The following is a 17,340-nucleotide window of genomic DNA, read 5'->3' on the forward strand; positions in this document are numbered from 1 at the left end:
TTGGGTGTGTGGGTGTGGGGGGATTGTTTTTTGGCAGAGAGCTGCAGTGAGGAATTGTTGTTCGTTCCCCGGCCCCTTGCCCCAGCCCTTGTAAACAAAAACACTTCTCGTAACCATATCCAGGAAGCTAACACTGAAGGAAATCTTTGCTGGGCAAATGAGCCTGCATTCAGTGCGCTAGCTAACTGGGCAACATTTGTTTTTATTCCTGGAAAAATATCCCAAGTATATTGATAGCACCGAGGGCAATGTGTATTTTGAGATGAAGGGTCGGGGGTATTGTCCACAAGGGGAATATTTTTTAAATACCTGCCATTTTGGTGCAGTCCTGTGCGTTCCAAAGCAAAGCTCTTCAGAAGCAATTTGGTGAACTCTAGGGATAAATACCTCTGTCTAAACTGACTCAGTAGTCGCATCCAGAGCAGGAGTACTAAAGAAAAAAAATCGCCCTGAGCTTCCCCTTCAGTTATGGTGGTGTGATTTTTGATAAAGGGCTTGTGACAGCCTTTGCAAGACCCCTGCTTCCTTTTTCTTCCCCATCCTCTCCCCACGCCTTGTGGTTGATTCATGCCAGCAGGAGCCAGGCATCTGACTCAGCTTTGTTTTCATTAACAAGTATAAAATATTTGAGGTATTCCATTTCCTGGCCTGCATAAATGAAGGGAAAAATAGTCTTAAATTGGGACCAGAAGTTAAGCAGGCCTAGACTGACTTCCCAAGAAGCTTCCCTTAGACCCAGGCCTTAGCTGTTTTCCCACATGATAGTGAAAAGTCTTCTTAAAGTCACCAGATAACAGAGAGACACACAAACACAGCAATAGGTCCAAGCCTAACATTTTTGCCATCTCCTCCTTCACCCTCGGGAGGTATTTGAACATAAAGGATTTCTTTCTGAAGTATTTACACAAAGAAGGTGCTATGTCATAGATGACCATCTTTCTGATCAAAGGTTTCAGAGTAGCAGCCGTGTTAGTCTGTATTTGCAAAAAGAAAAGGAGTACTTGTGGCATCTTAGAGACAAACAAATTTATTTGAGCATAAGCTTTCGTGAGCTATGCGTCCGATGAAGTGAGCTGTAGCTCACGAAAGCTTATGCTCAAATAAATTTGTTCGTATTTAAGGTGCCACAAGTCCTCCTTTTCTTTTTTCTGATCAAAAGCACTTTAGTGCGTTCAGATAATTCCACAAAGAGAGTAGACTCTGGGAAAAGCCCCAGCCTTAAAGTTATTACATCGGTGACGAGGTCATCCCCAGTGTGCAAAGAAGCCAAAAGGAAGTATCTCCCCAATTAAAATATCCACAAAGGCTTCTCTAACAGAGGACATTGAAATGCCATCTCTGCACAGTAATATATTTATCCTGAATGTTGTTGTTCCTTTTAAATGAGGAGTATAGTCTTTGGGGGGAAATAAACAGCAGATGCTATAATTCTGCATCTAAACATTTTCTTAAACATGAACCTTACATAGTGGTTTATACCGTTAATAAATAAAGGGCTCTGTTATCTCTTTTCTGTAGGGCATTGAAAGTGTGAGGTGGGGGGTGGGGTGGGGAATGGGGGGTACGTGGAATTGAACTTCAGCCAGAGTATATGCTAAAGAGATTAGGCTTCATCTTTGTTCCTGGGGAGAGGAGAGCCTAAGTGGGTTTATCATGGGGTTTTCACTCACTGTCATTTTCCCCTTCTTTATATTTCATTGCTCGTCTTCTAATTTTTCCAGACAACAGTGCACACCCCTGCAGCTGGGCCTGCATAATGATCGCCTACTTCTAGACTGACATCAGTGTGGCTGCCTAAATCTGAAGCCATCGGGGTGCCTGTCTTAGCACTCTCCCCACCTTCTTTTTCTGAAGAATAAGTGTCCTCTCTGCAACGCTCTCATTTACCACCCGCTAGCGGTACCCACCGAGCCAAGAAGCTGCTTGTGACTATTCTCCTGCCTATGCTGAATGTCTGGAAATTGTTCTTTTCTAACAAATATACAATTATATTTTTTTCTTTTCCAATGACAATTAGTGTAAATTGAAGCTTGTTCAGCGGCTGTATTTGACACAAACACTATACAGTATGGCATTCAGCTTCTGTGATAAGCAGAGCTGACTCTCTTGATGTTTTGAATTAGGGAGTTGGGAGTATGAAAGAGCTTTTTAGGACCAAGAATCTTGTTGGCTGAAATACTAGTTTTTATAGGGTCTTAAGCTAGATATCACCATATCCTCTGAGGCCCTATATTAATTCTGAATGGTTGCTTCAAACCTTTGAATGAGGGCAGAGCTGTTGGCTTCCCAGCTGCCGAATTCATCCAACACATTGGCAGCTTGTAAATCACAAAGGGCTTGTGGACTGTTTAAAAAGCATTATTTTACAATAGGTCTCTTCCCCACCTCTCAACGCACAGTATAAGTGTACAATGTGTATTCAGAGGGCAGCAGCTGATATTCAGGAAAACGAAGGTTTTCCCTCTTGTCCCCCATGATTGGCAGCAGAAACATGCTGATTGAAAACAAAACAAATAATAATGCAAAATTGGTTTAAAAGAGAACATCCTGAAGTATTTTTTGTTCTGTGCTCAGGATGTAAAATTCACAGAACAATTATGCAATGTACAATGTTAGCATGCTTTGCATACAGTTGCAGATCCATGCACCTTCATTTGCCTTAATGGTAGTTAGAAATGAAGGCTAGATCTCTGGTGTGTAGAAGGAATATATAATTAACCAGCGAATTACTAACAATCTAACATTTAGAGTGGGAAGGATTGAAGACTTGTACTTCCAAGAGACTCTCTAGGGCAGTGGTGGTCAACCTGTGACCCGCAGGCTGCACGCAGCCTGTCAGGGTAATCCGCTGGCTGGCCGCGAGACAGTTTGTTGACATTGACCAGTTGCCCGCAGCCCATGCTGCTTCCTGCAGCTCCCATTGGCCAGGAACAGCGTACCGCGGCCGTGCCTGCGGATGGTCATTGTAAACAAACTGTCTCGTGGCTCACCAGCGGATTATCCTGACAGGCCGCAGGTTGCCCACCACTGCTCTAGGGCCATGTTTATACTTCACGGTTTTGTTGACATAAGGCAGCTTACCTCGACCTAGCGAATGGAATTGTACGCATGGCAGTGCTCCTCCTGCAGCTTTAACTCGCCTGCTACTCCAACATAAAACCACCTCGACCAGAGGCGTAGAGCTTAGGGCGACGTAGTTAGAGCGACAGGGTGTCAGTGTAAACACTGAATTGTTTGTGTCGCCCTAAGTGGCCTCCAGGAGGTATCCCACGGTACCCACCATGACTGTTCTGGTCACAGTTTTGAACTCCGCTGCCCTGCAGCCAGGTACACAGATGAATGCCCCTCCCCTGTAAAACCCCTGGGAAGTTTTGAACTTGTCTCTTCCTATTTGCTCGATGTGGAGAGCTCACACAGCAAGTTCCCAGCTGAGCATTCTGGCTCCACACAGCAAAGGCACTCCTGCCTGTAGTGCACGGGAGGTGGTGGCTCTCCTGGGTCTGTGGGGAGGGGAGGCTGTGCAGTCACAGCTTCACTCCAGCTGCAGGAACTTGCTGGGGCATAGAGGGGATGGGCTACAATAGGGAGAGATAGCAGTGCCATGTAAAACTCAAAGCCGCAGAAGGCAAGAGGAGGCAAATAGTTGCCTCTGGTGCAGAGCTGCTGATATGCTGCTTCTACAAAGATGGGACTGTGGTCAGGGCAGTGAATAGCCCCCCTGTTAAGCGCTTCTTACAGCCTCGTGTTCATAACGCACAGCGCAATACTCAAGGGCAGTGCAGGATCCATGCTTTCTGCCACATATGGCTGGTTTGCATGTTTCCAGGGCAGTTGAAAAGCAGCTGGAAACCTAGTAGGATGCCCTTGGAATGATGGGGCTGAGAAACTTGCATCATGTGATGCTGAGCCTGCACCCATGAGGCATTGCAAACCCTTCCCAAAACATCTTGTGGCAAGTTGCACAATGGAATAGCTACCCACGGTGCACTGCTCTCTCTGTCGATGGAAGAGCTGCTACTGTGGATGCGCTCTGCTGACACAAGGACCATAGTGTGGACGTGCAATAGCAGTTTAATTACAGTGGTGGCTGTATGTCGACGTAACTTAAGTCGACTTAGCTTTGTAGTGTAGACAGCCTAAGAATTAAGTGGGTTGTTTCTTAATAAAGAGTGGGAAGGTAGGTGAGTTAATATTTTTTACTGGACCAACTTCTGCTGGTGGAAGGGATAAACTTTTGAGCTTCCTAGAGCTCTTCAGGTCTGGGAAGATAACCAGAGAGCCTGAGTTAAATACAAGTCGGGGCAGATTGTTAAGCATAAAGGGTTTGCACATGCTGTGAAGACCACTTAAAATGAAGTGAGCAATTAAGAGCAGGCAAAAGACTGCATTACAAACTGTAATGAGCCTTAAAACCAATGTGCTTGTTTAGTCCACGGTTTTTAGTGTCTAGCAGAATTATTAATTTAAATTCCCAAGCTCATCTTTTGTGTGGGTTTCCTTTGAGGACACGGACTGAGAGGTCAGATATGGAGCGATCACTTTGTGAAAAGTGTTTGCCTACTGGTGATATGGTGGTTTGTCTTATCACTTTTCTGTGTATGTTCATTTGAGAACTTAACTATACATAATGGCTGTTTCCTTACTTCTGACTCATGATGACTCGTTGCAGCCATGAGAAAGAGGCAAATCCAGTATGATTGTTTGTATGCAAAGAGAATATGGAACTGGATGCCAGAAACAAATACCCACTGAAATTTGGCTTATTAGGTTGTTTCATATTTGGACTTTGTTTATATCAGAGCTAGCATACAAGACCCTATGGAAAGAAGAAAGCTCTATCGCTTTTCAAAGTATGCTCAGTGTTAATGATATTTTTTCTGGTCTCAATTGACTGTAAAATGTCATAAGTGATAGCGTGTCAATGACCTTTACCTACCCAGCTGGAATAATAGGAGAGAGCTGGTCTAAGACATGTTGCAGTCATCACTGACAGGTTGCCTCTACAGCCAAATCCATATAATTATAAAAGGAAAACACGGGCATGGGTGAAAGTGGTTGTCAGTTGTAATAGTTCTTACTTCACTTGATTAATTTAAAAAACCGGTGTAATAAAATACCAATTCGTCCTGTTACCTACATGATCTTTTAATTGAAGCTACAGGGTTATAGATTCAGGCCTAGATAAGTAACACCAGCATAGACCCCCCTCTCTTTTTTTCTTTAGGAAAGCAAGCAGGGGTTATTAGCTCATGTTGACTTGACATGAACAACTATTGGCCAATTTCCTATGTATTTTCCACATAATATACAAGTAGAGCATTACAATGGATATGTTTGGGAGCTCCCATACCTGTGAATTTCTGTGCAGAAAATATACGTAAGAGTGGAGTATTTTGCTGTAGTTACCAATTTTGAGACCATTGCCTGATATTTAAAGTGAATTAAAAAAAACCCAACTTACTGTTGATTTACTGTACACTGGGTAATAACAATCTGAGTAAATGCGTATGGGATAGAAAAAAATCTTTCTCTGGTAGTCTGTCATCAGACTTCTGGATCTCTGCAACTATTTCTAATTAACGCTCAACGTACAAACATTGCAATACCAATGGTAGAATTTGATGGTATAAAGCAGTTATATTGGACCAGTCTGCGAATGAAACTGTGTAACCCAAGATCAATAACAATGTGCAATAATCTCAAACTCGGTCAATCTGGACAAAATCTGCTGTAGCTGTAACATATCTGACCTTCTTCCCTATGTAGCATCAGTGCTCCTGAGCAGAGCTAGCAAAACATGATTAGATTAGAATTTGAAAGAGTGAATGTGCATTCATTTCTTCACATCTCCAATACCAGAGACATTTGAGACGCTTGCAGTAGAAGGGAAGTGGAAGAGTTGGAAAAAATGACCCATCCATTCCTCTCTAATAAAAAGAGGTACTTAAAGGTTCTCTCTGCACTGCACAAGCTCTTCATAGGCTTTTCTTAATCAAGCATAAATATATTAGTTGTCTAAGGATTGCAAAAAGGGTTCATGATTACCTTTGTTTTCTGTCTCTTCAGAAAGGAGGCTTTTAAGTGCTTAATAAACCTCCCAAAGAGCAGTTTAATAATTCAGTTTGAGTAAAATATCAAGCCAGAGCAAAGCTCAATGACTCGTTAGCTTTCTGTGTGCCATTATGTAGGTTTGTGGGTGACCCCTGGGCCTTTTGCCCTTTGTCTTGGCACAGGGTGGAACAGAAGCATTACTGAGAGCAGTGTTGCAAGCGAGGGGTAAGAGGAGCATCACTGATTCAATTTCCTGTAAGCCCTTGGTGTGACAGCTGTATATGATATGAGAACTAAGAGAAATGGATTTTTGTTTTTAATTTAAATATGCACCTTGATTAAGCGTCACAGACAATTATAAGTGTTATTGAGAAAATAATTGTCCATTTTATACAGCAAATACTAACAAGCTTTATAATGCGAAGAAGCATAGTAATAATTTTAAAATTCTTCCCGGAGGTTACCAACGTAAGGAGCTAGAATTTTTTCCTTGGTTTTCGTCTTCAGTTAATTCCCCATTCACTCATTAAAATCCTTCAGTTTGATATGTTGAGAAAGCATTTTATATGTTGTTTTTAAGGCCAAAAATAACAGTGGGCTTTAGATGCAACTAGAACTCTTGCTGTGTAAATTTCCTGTGAGAACCCACCCTGGAGGAAAATGCACAGAGTAAAAATGTCAGTGGATATTGTGAGAAAAAGTTTGTGTACATCTGTAATTGCACTAGATTAGTCTATTTCCTCTAGTGCTTTATGGACAGGACAAATATTGCACAAAGACATGGCTTTTATTTCTATACTCACAAAGAGATTAAGATCATATTAATTTTAATACAGAATCTGACTCTATAGTAAGGTACATTTATATTCCTCAAATTTAAATAAATTGTCAACATACTTTTTTCCTAACTTCTGAAGGAAAAAATATTCCTGAACCACATTTCGAAAATCTTTCAAATTGGAATTTGTTTCCCCAGTGGTATGTGCACATGCAGACACGTTATGGTAGGTGTGCTCATTTTCCCTACATTGCTGGCACTTACTTTAAAAGGGAGGGAAAGTATTTAACCATCTTTTTTCATTTGGAAAGAAAATCACATTGGGACAAATTCTGTCAGACATTTTACTTACTTTCTCCTCCAGTTGGTGATAATGTCCTACTGAAGGTAGGACAAGAAGTAAAGGATTTATCTGTAACAAGGGAGATTTAGGTTAGATATTAGGAAAAACTTTATAACTTTTAAACTATATGGGTAATTAAGTTCTGGAATAGGCTTCCAAGAGAGGTTGGAATGCCTGTTTTGTTGGAGGTTTTTAAGAACAGATTGGACCTGTCAGGGATGGTCTAGGTTTACTTGGTCCTTCCAAAGCACATAGGGCAGGAATTAATGACTTCTCAAGGTCCCTTGTAGCCCTACATCTCTATGGTTCTACAAATGGGAGTTGAGGTCAAGGTCATGGATCTTCAAAAATTGGTACTTATAAGTTAGTTCCTGAAGTCAGTTGGAGGTGCTTAGGTGTTTGTTGATTTTTAAAATTAGGCCACTTAGTAAGGTGCCTTCTCTAGGTATCCATTCTTGAAAATCTTGGCTCATCTAAATTTATATATATTTTAAGCCTGAATTTGGCTCACCTAAATAGTACACTTATGTTGGGAAACAGATTAGAAAAGAGGTCGGTTTATGGGATGGCTCAAGGAGATAGTATATAGAGCCTCTACTGTTAGGTCATGATTCAAAAGCAACCCTGATTTGTTATGACCCAAGAGTCATCACCGTCTGAAATAGAAAACTTCAGTTCTTTTGTGTTGTAAAAGTTCTGTCCATCATAAAAACAGAAATCTACTAAAAGGGAAAAGTACCCAGCTTTAAAAAAAAAAAAGGGGGGTGGGGGTGGGTGAAGTCAACTGAACGACTTACTGGTATCAATCTTAATAATGGCTGCTTTGAATCTATGGTAGGTTGGGTTATGTAAACAGAAAACAAAAATAAACATTTATCATAGTTACATTTTCTGTTTTTAGTGTGTTCAGATGTCTGACTCCAAAATGTCTCTATGTTGTGAGAGGCTAAGTATTCCTTTTTTCCCCTTACAGGTAGGCTGACACAAGGCCAGGCCAAGGCTTGGTTCCAGGGTTTGTTTTGGCTCATCGGAGTTCATCTGAAAAACCTTTCTAAAAGGCCAAATACTTATACCATCCCATCTCCTTCCTCATTCCCAGCTGGAGCATATTATCATATTCCACGCAGTGCTGCAGTGGTGTCTGCACATATTTTCGGATGAATTTTATTTTCAGGTAAGCCAACATTTTTAATAAATTAAATATACACTTTAAAAGGAAATTACAGTTATGTTCCTTGTCAATTTAAATAAAATAAGGTCTCATACTTTTTTTTTCTAAGCAAACTACAAATCACATTTCCCCCATCTGTTCTGTCCCCCTCAAATGCTCATCTAGTGATCAAAGACTAATACAGTTGATGTATGTTCCTAGCCACCAAATGCTATTGGAGCCCACGCTAGATTTTTATTGCTATTAATGGAGAACACCGGGTAAGAGTTGATTTCTGGAAGGGTAGTGTTTAAAAAACAAACAAGTGGTGGTGATTCCAGTATCCATAAATCTATGTAAGGAGAGAATGTTTTATTAGAACAGGTTTGTGCCAACATCAGCAACATGCTACAACCTACTAAAGTGTTAGTGAGTTAACCCTATTTTTCTTTCCTTTCATTCTGAGTCTCCTGTAAGGGATTTAAACAGACAATGTGACTCCAGTGAGACTTGAAAGTGTGGCATTAAAACTGTGTCCCTGGGGGTGAACAAATAGATTTAGGATTGTTCTGCTATCAAGCTTGCTCACATTGATTAGTGAACACTGGTTTGACAGGAATCGTAGCAGAGACTGCAGTCAGAATCTCTTCTTCCCACTATGAGTTTGCTTCATTGTGAAGTGTCTTAAGACAGTGTTTATCAATCTTTTTGATACCATGGACTGGCTTGCTGCCTTCCGAAACTGTGTCAGGGAGATCTTGGGGACTGGCACCAGGCCACGGACCGGTCATTGCGGAACGTTGTCTTAAGAGACATAAGGTTACTGTTGAGATTAATAGATTGCGCACACATGGCTTTGGGTGAATCTTACTTGCAAACTGACTTGAAACCATATAAAGAGAGCCTGCCAAAATAAGAGTAAAATAGATAGATACACTTGCTAATTAAAGATCAATTAGGCCAATTTTCCTAATTTTGCATCTCTCACTAAGCTGATAACTGACTGCATGTCAGCTATCTTTTCTTTTGGTATAGATGGTGCAATATAATTTTAGACTTTCCCCTGGGAACTAGAAGAAATCATCTGCATATAATTTTATAGATACCTGTTCAGCAGAGTGAATTGAAAATGGATAGACTGATTATAAAAAATCATCAGATGTGTGTGATTCCCCCCCCATCCCCCCCCAAGTGTAGGAATGAGTTTGAGCAGCCACTGTTTTAATTTGTCTAAAGTGTGTGTATGTGTGTGTTGGCAAGGGTGTCCAGAATAAGGTGAATGTTAGTACATGGTTAATTTTCTTGTGATATTTTTAAACTATGCTGCAGTTTAAACCAGTTTAATGTAGTTGGCATCTCGCCCAACTTTTTTTAGCTTAAAAAAAGTGAAGTTTTACTAATTGCTGAAAAACGTTAATGCTCTATTTTAAAGTCAGAGACTAGTAAACTAAAGTGCTTGGAGTTAAGTCACTCCTTGTCACAGTATTAAGTCAAATAATGGAATATAAAATCTATTTCATGGCCATTAACGATTCTGTTCTCTACTGTCAGAGTGGGGAGTATTGACCTTCATGTCATGGTTATATTCCAGCTAGGGTAATTGCATTCTCTGAAACTAAGATTTTCCTTGTAGTTTTCAGTCAGGTAAGAGATTCTTCCTCACTTCCAGTCCTAATCCTATGTTTGCCCAAAGCAAGGGATCTGCCTTTTTTCTGAGCCATGATACCTGGATACTACAGAGTAATAGTTCAGCTATGGCTCCACATTTTCTGACTTTCATGGACCCTTAATTTTGATCTTGTATGTCTGGGAATGATAGTTGAGAACACCTTTCTGGATTTGTTGACACATCTGATAAGAATGGTCATACTGGGTCAGATCAGTGGTCCATGTAGCCTGGTATCCTGTCTTCCAGCAGTGGCCCATGCCAGAGGTTTCAAAGGGAATGAACAGACCAGGGCAATCAAGTGATCCATCCCCTGTTGTCCAGTCCCAACATCCGGGAATCAGAGGCTTATGGACACTCGGTCGTAGGGTTGCATTCCTGATCATCTTGGCTAATAGCCATTGGTGGACCCATCCTCTCTGAACTTATCTAATTCTTTTTTTTTGTTTGTTTTTTTTAATCCAGTTATAGTTTTGGCCTTCACAACATCCCCTCACAATGAGTTGCATAGGCTGACTGTGTATTCTGTTGAAAAGTACTTCCTTTTGTTTGTTTTAAACCTGCTGCCTGTTAATTTCATTGGGTGGCCCCTGGTTTCTCTGATTACAGAAGAATATTTTAAGCATAGAAAACATTCCATCTGATTGAAGGTTAGCCATTGTAAAGGCTCACATTTTAAAAAATTAGACCATTACCAGAATTAGTATGCAAGTTCCAGATAATAGCTGGACTGAAGAGGTTAATTTTTTAAATTTTTCAGAAGCCTTAACTGAGCCGGTAGCTGTTTTGTTGAGATCTCTTCCTTGAAAGAGATGAGCATCCCTGTGCTTTTATAATAAAATGTGTTAAGTAATAAAAATCCGTAGTCAGTAGCCTGGATAGAGGTTCAGAATATCTGTCTCATTACTCTAAGGGATCTGTAGGATAGTAAACGTGAATATTAACTGTTCTCATTCTTAACAGTAGAAAATGCTCAAAGGAGCAAGAAATGAGCTTAGGGGACTGATTCTCCATTGCCTTGCATGTTGTTGTTGTTTTCACCTGTGCAAAGTGCGTATAAAATGTCACCAAATCAGAATGGTATCAAGCTGCATCCACATTGCACTTGTGTAAATTACAACACAAAGTGCAATTCAGTACTGAATTAGGACTTGTGTATTATTTTTTGGTCTAATTTTGTAGCAGTTTTATGAATTGTGTAATTTTTTTATTATTTTTTATATTTTTAAGGCTTTTAGGTTGTACAGTCTGGTGTTATGTATACACCTCTTCATTTAAAAAAAAAGAAGAAGAAGAATCAGCTTTGAAATGCTGGAAAATTAATATATAATGAAAACTTCCCTGATATATACACAACACTATCAGACCGTAGAAGCGACCTCTGTTTGTTTCCAGTTTATTACATTTTCTTTCCTTGACATTTATAAGCATTCTCAAAATTTGATACTCTAACATGTTTCCCTTTCCAGTGGCTAGCATAAACATTTCTGACAGATTCATCTCACCTGGATGTAATTGATCCTTTCTTTAAAATTCCAAAATATGTCTAGGTGTGTCATCATTACAGTGATGTGTCAAGTGTTCTCAAAGCACATCAAGCTTCTTACACACAAAGATGGTATGCTGGAAGGTGTTAATGGTAGCCATCAATCCAGACCTGGTAAAAGTCAATGAGTATACTAACCACCCTTTGTTCTGACTATAGGAAGGAGAAATTAAATGCCCCTTTGTTCAGTGATAGCTGAAACAATAGAAGCCACTGCCCAAGGTACAGATCGGATTAACAAGGAGTGAGTAAAAGCTAAGTCATGTGGTCTGGGGAGTTTCCCTGGCGACTGATAGCAAACTGACTGAGGGCATGGCTACATTGGAAACTTCAAAGCGCTGCTGCAGGAGTGCTCCTGGGGCAGCGCTTTGAAGTGGGAGTGTGGTCACGCGTGAGCACTGGGAAGAGCTCTCCAAGCGCTCCTGGTCATCCACCTCCATGATTTTTCACACCCCTGAGCCAGCAAGTTAGAGCACTATAAAATGTAAGTGTAGACAAGCCCTGAGACCTTGATTCCTTTGTAACTGTGCGTGAAAGGAATGAGAAAATGAGCAGTGGTTCATGGCCCTGGGAAAAAGCAGAGAGCGAGAGAGAGCATGAACTGCTTTTGGGTAGAATACTCGCTGAGAAGGCAGACCTGGATTTCTGAACAAGAAAACTGCCTCCTTTTGTCAGTTTCTGCTGTGTTCAGAGAAACAGGGCTTTGTATACACCAGTGGTGGGCAACCTGCGGCCCGTCAGGGTAATCCGCTGGTGGGCCGCGAGACAGTGTTTACATTGACCAGCCACAGGCACGGCTGCCCACAGCTCCCATTGGCTGGGAAAGGTGAACCACGGCCCCTTTCTGCGGGTGGGAGTGCATGCGTCCGATCAATGTAAACACTGTCTTGCGGTCCGCCAGCAGATTACCGTCGCGGGCCACAGGTTACCCACTACTGGTGTACGTTACTTGTAAATAAACAGGATTGCCCCCAAAGAAATACCTTGCTCCTGTAATCAACTTCTTCTAATGGAAACAACCTGGCAAGGCCCAAATATTGACTAACCTCTCGGACCAAGAAGCAACAGTATTAACCTACATTAATGTACATGTTTTATCGGTCTTGTTTGCCAAGGCCTGCTTCAAAGCCCATTAAAGTCAATGGCAGTCTTTTGATTGACTTCAGTTGGCATTGCCCACTTAACAGTTCTGCTACAAAGTTCTATATGTGCAAAAGTCTAAGCTGCACATCTGCAAAGGAGTATGTCGTCTCTAGTTTAAATGGCATCATTTTCACCCTTTTGTGCAAAATAATACTAAATGCATTGAGAACAATCTGTTAGGGTACCTGATCTCCTGCAGCTCATAGGACTGCCTACAAGATAATTCACAGCAGCTTGACTGAATTGAGAAAAACAGCTCACTGGTATCTTAGGTCTCTAAAGAAGTGTCACAGCAGGAAATTATTTCATTTTGAGCCTGAGAAGTATTTCAGCCAGGTGACAGCAATCATCAGAAGCATTTGACATCGTTAAAGAATCCATAAATACCTAGTGCGCTCTGCATTAAAGGCTGCCCACCTACAGGGAGAAAGTTCCATGGAGTGCTACGTCAGTCACAACTCATTCTTATGGGAGTTTGAGCAAATGAAACACAACCACCTAAATTAAAAGGTTTGTAGAAATCAATAAGCATTAGAACTGCGCCAGTATTGAAAGCCCTGGCAGCTACTCTCATTGGTATTTTGCTCCCACACCCTATCCACTCGACTCCAGGACACAGCCCCAAGACCAGAGCTGCCAGACCTCAACACTCTGCCAATGACACTGTTCAGAAACTGGAGTCCCTCAGATGGACTTTGGAAAACTTAATCACAGATCAACTTTTTAAAAGCCAGCTACCTTTTCAAGAGTGTCTTACTGAAGTATGGAACAGAATCTGTAATGAACAAAATACTTTTACCAGTTACAGCCATACTGTTGATAGGCATGGGCTATTGTTGATATAGTGTCCGTTGGCATAAGATAGCATGCAGGCTTTTACCACTGTCATGACAGGCTTTAAAGATGCGTTGAAATCCCAAAGTCACTAATAAAATATCATATCTGAGAATTTTGGATGGACTTTTAGTGGGAGAGAAGCCACTCTGACAAAGACTGTGGTCCCCCCCCCCCAAAAAAAAAAGAAAAAAAAGGTGAATTTATTCTTCTTCTGAGCTTTCTTATGCAGTTAAGTCTTGTCTAGTCCATACACAAATCTATTCACTTTCAGAATGTGTTGTAGTTCTAAAGAGTTTAGATTTTTACCTTGTGTACCGTACACGTATAAGTTTTTGTTCCTTATATGTAGATCCACCTAGCAGAATGCTATTTTTGTTAATTAGAAGAGAATATAGGTTCCAAAGGGCAATAGTTAGATAGCAGATAATGACAGAGGAAAAATTCAACAGGCAAACAAAACATTTTCTAGATGGAAACTCTCTGTAGAAATGATGAGTCTGCCAATTCCACTTGATTTGCATCTTTATTAGCAAAAACTATGAAGTACTGCTGTTTAATTCTGAACATGTCCATTGTATGAGCACAGGGGACTTGGTGTGATTTTGTAAAATTGGATTCTGCTTCTGTAGAATAATGGTGAATGTGTGTGTGGTAATCTATGAGCCTGTGCCTTTTAGTTCAGTGGTGTCCAGTCATTTTAGCATGAGGGCTAGACATCTTATTTCAAAAAGATCAAGGAGAATTCAATCAATACTTTGGGGGTAGACTTCTCTTCCTTGTTCCACTCCCTTTCTGTCACTCTGGCAGCAGAGTGGAAGGGACTTCTAAGCCCTCTGCTGCAGATATCCTTGGCATGGGGATGTACCCAGCAGTCATAGAGCCCGTGTAGCCCTCTTTTATATCTCCCAATCCAGTCTGTGGTTCAGGGGCATGTTAAATGGCTGGCGAGGAAGTGGCTGGTATGCACTGTGCTCACACTGTTCCCAGCTGGCTCATGCCCCCTTGTGATCCATTGTCGGTAGGTGCACATTAAGGCAGCCTTTGGGCAGAAAATCAAGTAGCTGTCAGTAGTTGTGGGGTCTCAGCATTTCTTTTTCCTCTGCCAGAGCTGCCCTAGGGGTAGCTGTGTAGGGAAGAGGAAATAGCCTTTGCTAGACACTTCTCCTGGTTCAGGCAAAACCAGTCAAGTTCCTGTCCTGCTCTCCTTGCGGGCCCCACAGGCCATCAGTGAAGCAGTACAGCCAGATCTTCTCTGTCACCTGTGATATGCCTGGTCACCAATATGGATGCTGCTAAACAATTTCTCGGAGTACTCCTGGCTCATTCCAGAGCTGTTCCTTAAACTGCTCGGAAAGCGAGGGGAGGAAGTTGGGATACCTGTTCAGCTACACGTAGAAGTGGGGCTAATTCAGACATGTCAATTTAAGAACCACAAGGTGTAGCTCAATGAAAACCCTTCGAATTCATGTACAAATACAACAATTCTTCTTCCATAAGGCTTAATTCAGTGCATTGTTTGGTTGGACATCTCTGCTGTAGCCCCCAAAATTATAGTTATACAGAGCCGGCAATTAAGACTGTAGTGAAATTGTGGGCAGAGACCAGTGTTCCCTCTAATTTTTCCCCATGCGTGTGTGGAATAAATTTTGTTGTGTGTGACGTGTGACACATCACCTCCAGACTGGTGCACATAGCAAAATTCACATGGCGGGGGTGGGGCTGAGGGGTTTGCCATGTAGGAGGGGGCTCAGGGCTGGGGCAGAGGGTTGGCGTACGGGCGGGGAAATGCGGGCTTCAGCTGGAGGTGCGGGTTCTGGGGTGGGGCTGGGGATGAGGGGTTTGGAATGCAGGCTGCCCTGGGGCTATGGTGGGGAGAGAGGACTCCCTGCAGCGCGCTCTCCCCCCCGCAGCAGCACCTGGACTGGGGGGAGGATGGGTGCCTTTCCCCTGGCTGTGGCAGGTCCACACCAGGGCTGGGATGTGGCTGGGGGAGGGGCGCCTCTCTCCTGGCCGCAGCAGGTCTGGGCCGGGACTGGTGGGGAGAGACACCTCTCCCTGCCGCAGCCTGAGCACCTGCGCAGTGCATAATAGGCTGCTGCGTGGCCGCACAGCTTAGAGGGAATTTACGCAGGGACCAGATATATTGAGGCCTGGATTACATCAGCTGCTTAAAACTGAACCCAGCTAAGACCAAAGTTCTGCTGGTTGAAAGGGGGAAAATTCTTTGGGCTGGTCTGCAGGTCACAATTGTATCCTGCTGAAACACGCTTGTGAAGAGTCAAGTTAGGGGACAGGATGCCAACCACAACTGACAACATGCCAATAAAGAGCCATGCAGAGTAGCTGCTGTTGTTTTTATAATGATGTGGATGTAGCTGCAGAGACAAAAGGAGTCCTCCATTTTGGAAGCTGGGGTTCTAGCCTGCAGAGTGGAAGGCTGCTGTCAGAACGAGACTCTGATTGCTGTTGCATTAGTGATGTGGTGGTTTAATTGAAAATCTTCAGTAGGCTCCATGGAGCCTCTCCTGCACCCCAAAACCTTATTACAGCTGCCATCATTCCAACAAAGAAGAACTGGGAAAGGAGGTCTAAACCACTCCTGAATGAATTCATGACTTAGCAACATGAATCTGTTGGTGTTTATTGCTGGTCTTTGCCCCCTGGAACTGAGCACTCTTCCTTCCATTTTTTTTCTTCAGTGACTGTTGGCAAAAGTAGCAAGAAAGGATCTAACCAGGCCTCCTAGGCTGTAGTACAGAACTCTACTTTCACAGCCTTCTCTCTTCCCCCCCATTTCTCAGTCCCTTGTGCTGGAGCCTGAGCTACCACTATAATTTAAAACTGAAATTAAGCAAAGATGATGCCAATCTGTGTTTTAAACTCTAACTGAACAGCTCCAGACTAAATATTGTTGTAACACATTTTAGCCTCCGAATGCAGGATGGGCAGAACCAAGTTAGAACAGTATTGTTGCAGCCCTGAGTCTAAGCCCATGTCTCTATACGTAAGCAAGAGCTCTGGGTTTTTAAAATACAGTTTTGCTCTATTCTAGCTGGCTGGCTAAAGTTAAAATGAGTTTAGAAACCCATTGAAGCAGGGACTGTGGGTTTTAAACATGGTTTAGTGTGCATTAACTCATTTCCCAGTGCACTGCACTTAAGGCCTCAAGCCAAGATTTTCAAAGTGACTGGTGATTTTGGGTACCTGAATTTTTGGATGCTCAGCTTTATACTCCTTTTAAAAGAGCCTGGCTTTCAGAGGCTGAGCTCAGCACTTCCTTCAAAGTGTCTGAAGTTGGGCACACAGGTATCATTAATCACACTTCAGAATCTTGGCTTCAATTTCTATTTTTAAATGCAGGCAGTTACCATATGGGATGTTAATGTGTTGTCTTGCTGGCTGGCAATACCTTATTTCATACCAATTAAATATGGTTTTGTAAAGTGGGGAGGCTCTGAAGAATGCCATTGCAGTAGAGAGACTTTCTTCATTATCATAGACTTACATTTGGCCCAGGTGAGATGTGACGCAGATGTTCATGTATATGGATGTTTGCTAGCCCACAGTGTGTGAATTATTAGTCTCCATCCTGTTCTGGGTGTCTTTATTTAGCAAAGGAATTCTTGGCATAGATGGCAACTACTATAGGCTGTTTCAGAGGCCGAGGATTGTTTTGTGTTAGGAAATCATCAGCCTTGTCCTCACCTGTAATAGCCTCTCCAGAAGATGCTTGTGGAGTTGCTACCTGTTCTGTGGAGAAAAACATCACTTCAGTTTATCTTCCAGTGCTCTCAGCATCTTTCACAATCCCCATATTTACTCAGTA

At 42.1% G+C, this 17,340-nt stretch overlaps 1 protein-coding gene across 5 annotated transcripts in view; it reads left to right on the forward strand.

Annotated features, from left to right (window-relative positions):
- PLXNB2 (plexin B2) overlaps positions 1-17,340 on the forward strand; it is a 325,762-nt gene that overhangs the window by 98,692 nt on the left and 209,730 nt on the right. For 3 of the 5 annotated variants that reach the window (XM_073328266.1, XM_073328265.1, XM_073328269.1), the window contains exon 2: positions 8,146-8,346. The exons of 1 other annotated variant lie outside the window; for it this stretch is intronic. The gene's annotated coding sequence lies outside the window, so the exon portion shown is untranslated. The remainder of the gene's footprint in view (positions 1-8,145; positions 8,347-17,340) is intronic. One more of the 5 variants, XM_073328267.1, reaches the window with a different exon arrangement.

The sequence above is a fragment of the Lepidochelys kempii genome, chromosome 1, assembly GCF_965140265.1.
Source record: "Lepidochelys kempii isolate rLepKem1 chromosome 1, rLepKem1.hap2, whole genome shotgun sequence".
Classification (NCBI taxonomy): Eukaryota; Metazoa; Chordata; order Testudines; family Cheloniidae; genus Lepidochelys; species Lepidochelys kempii.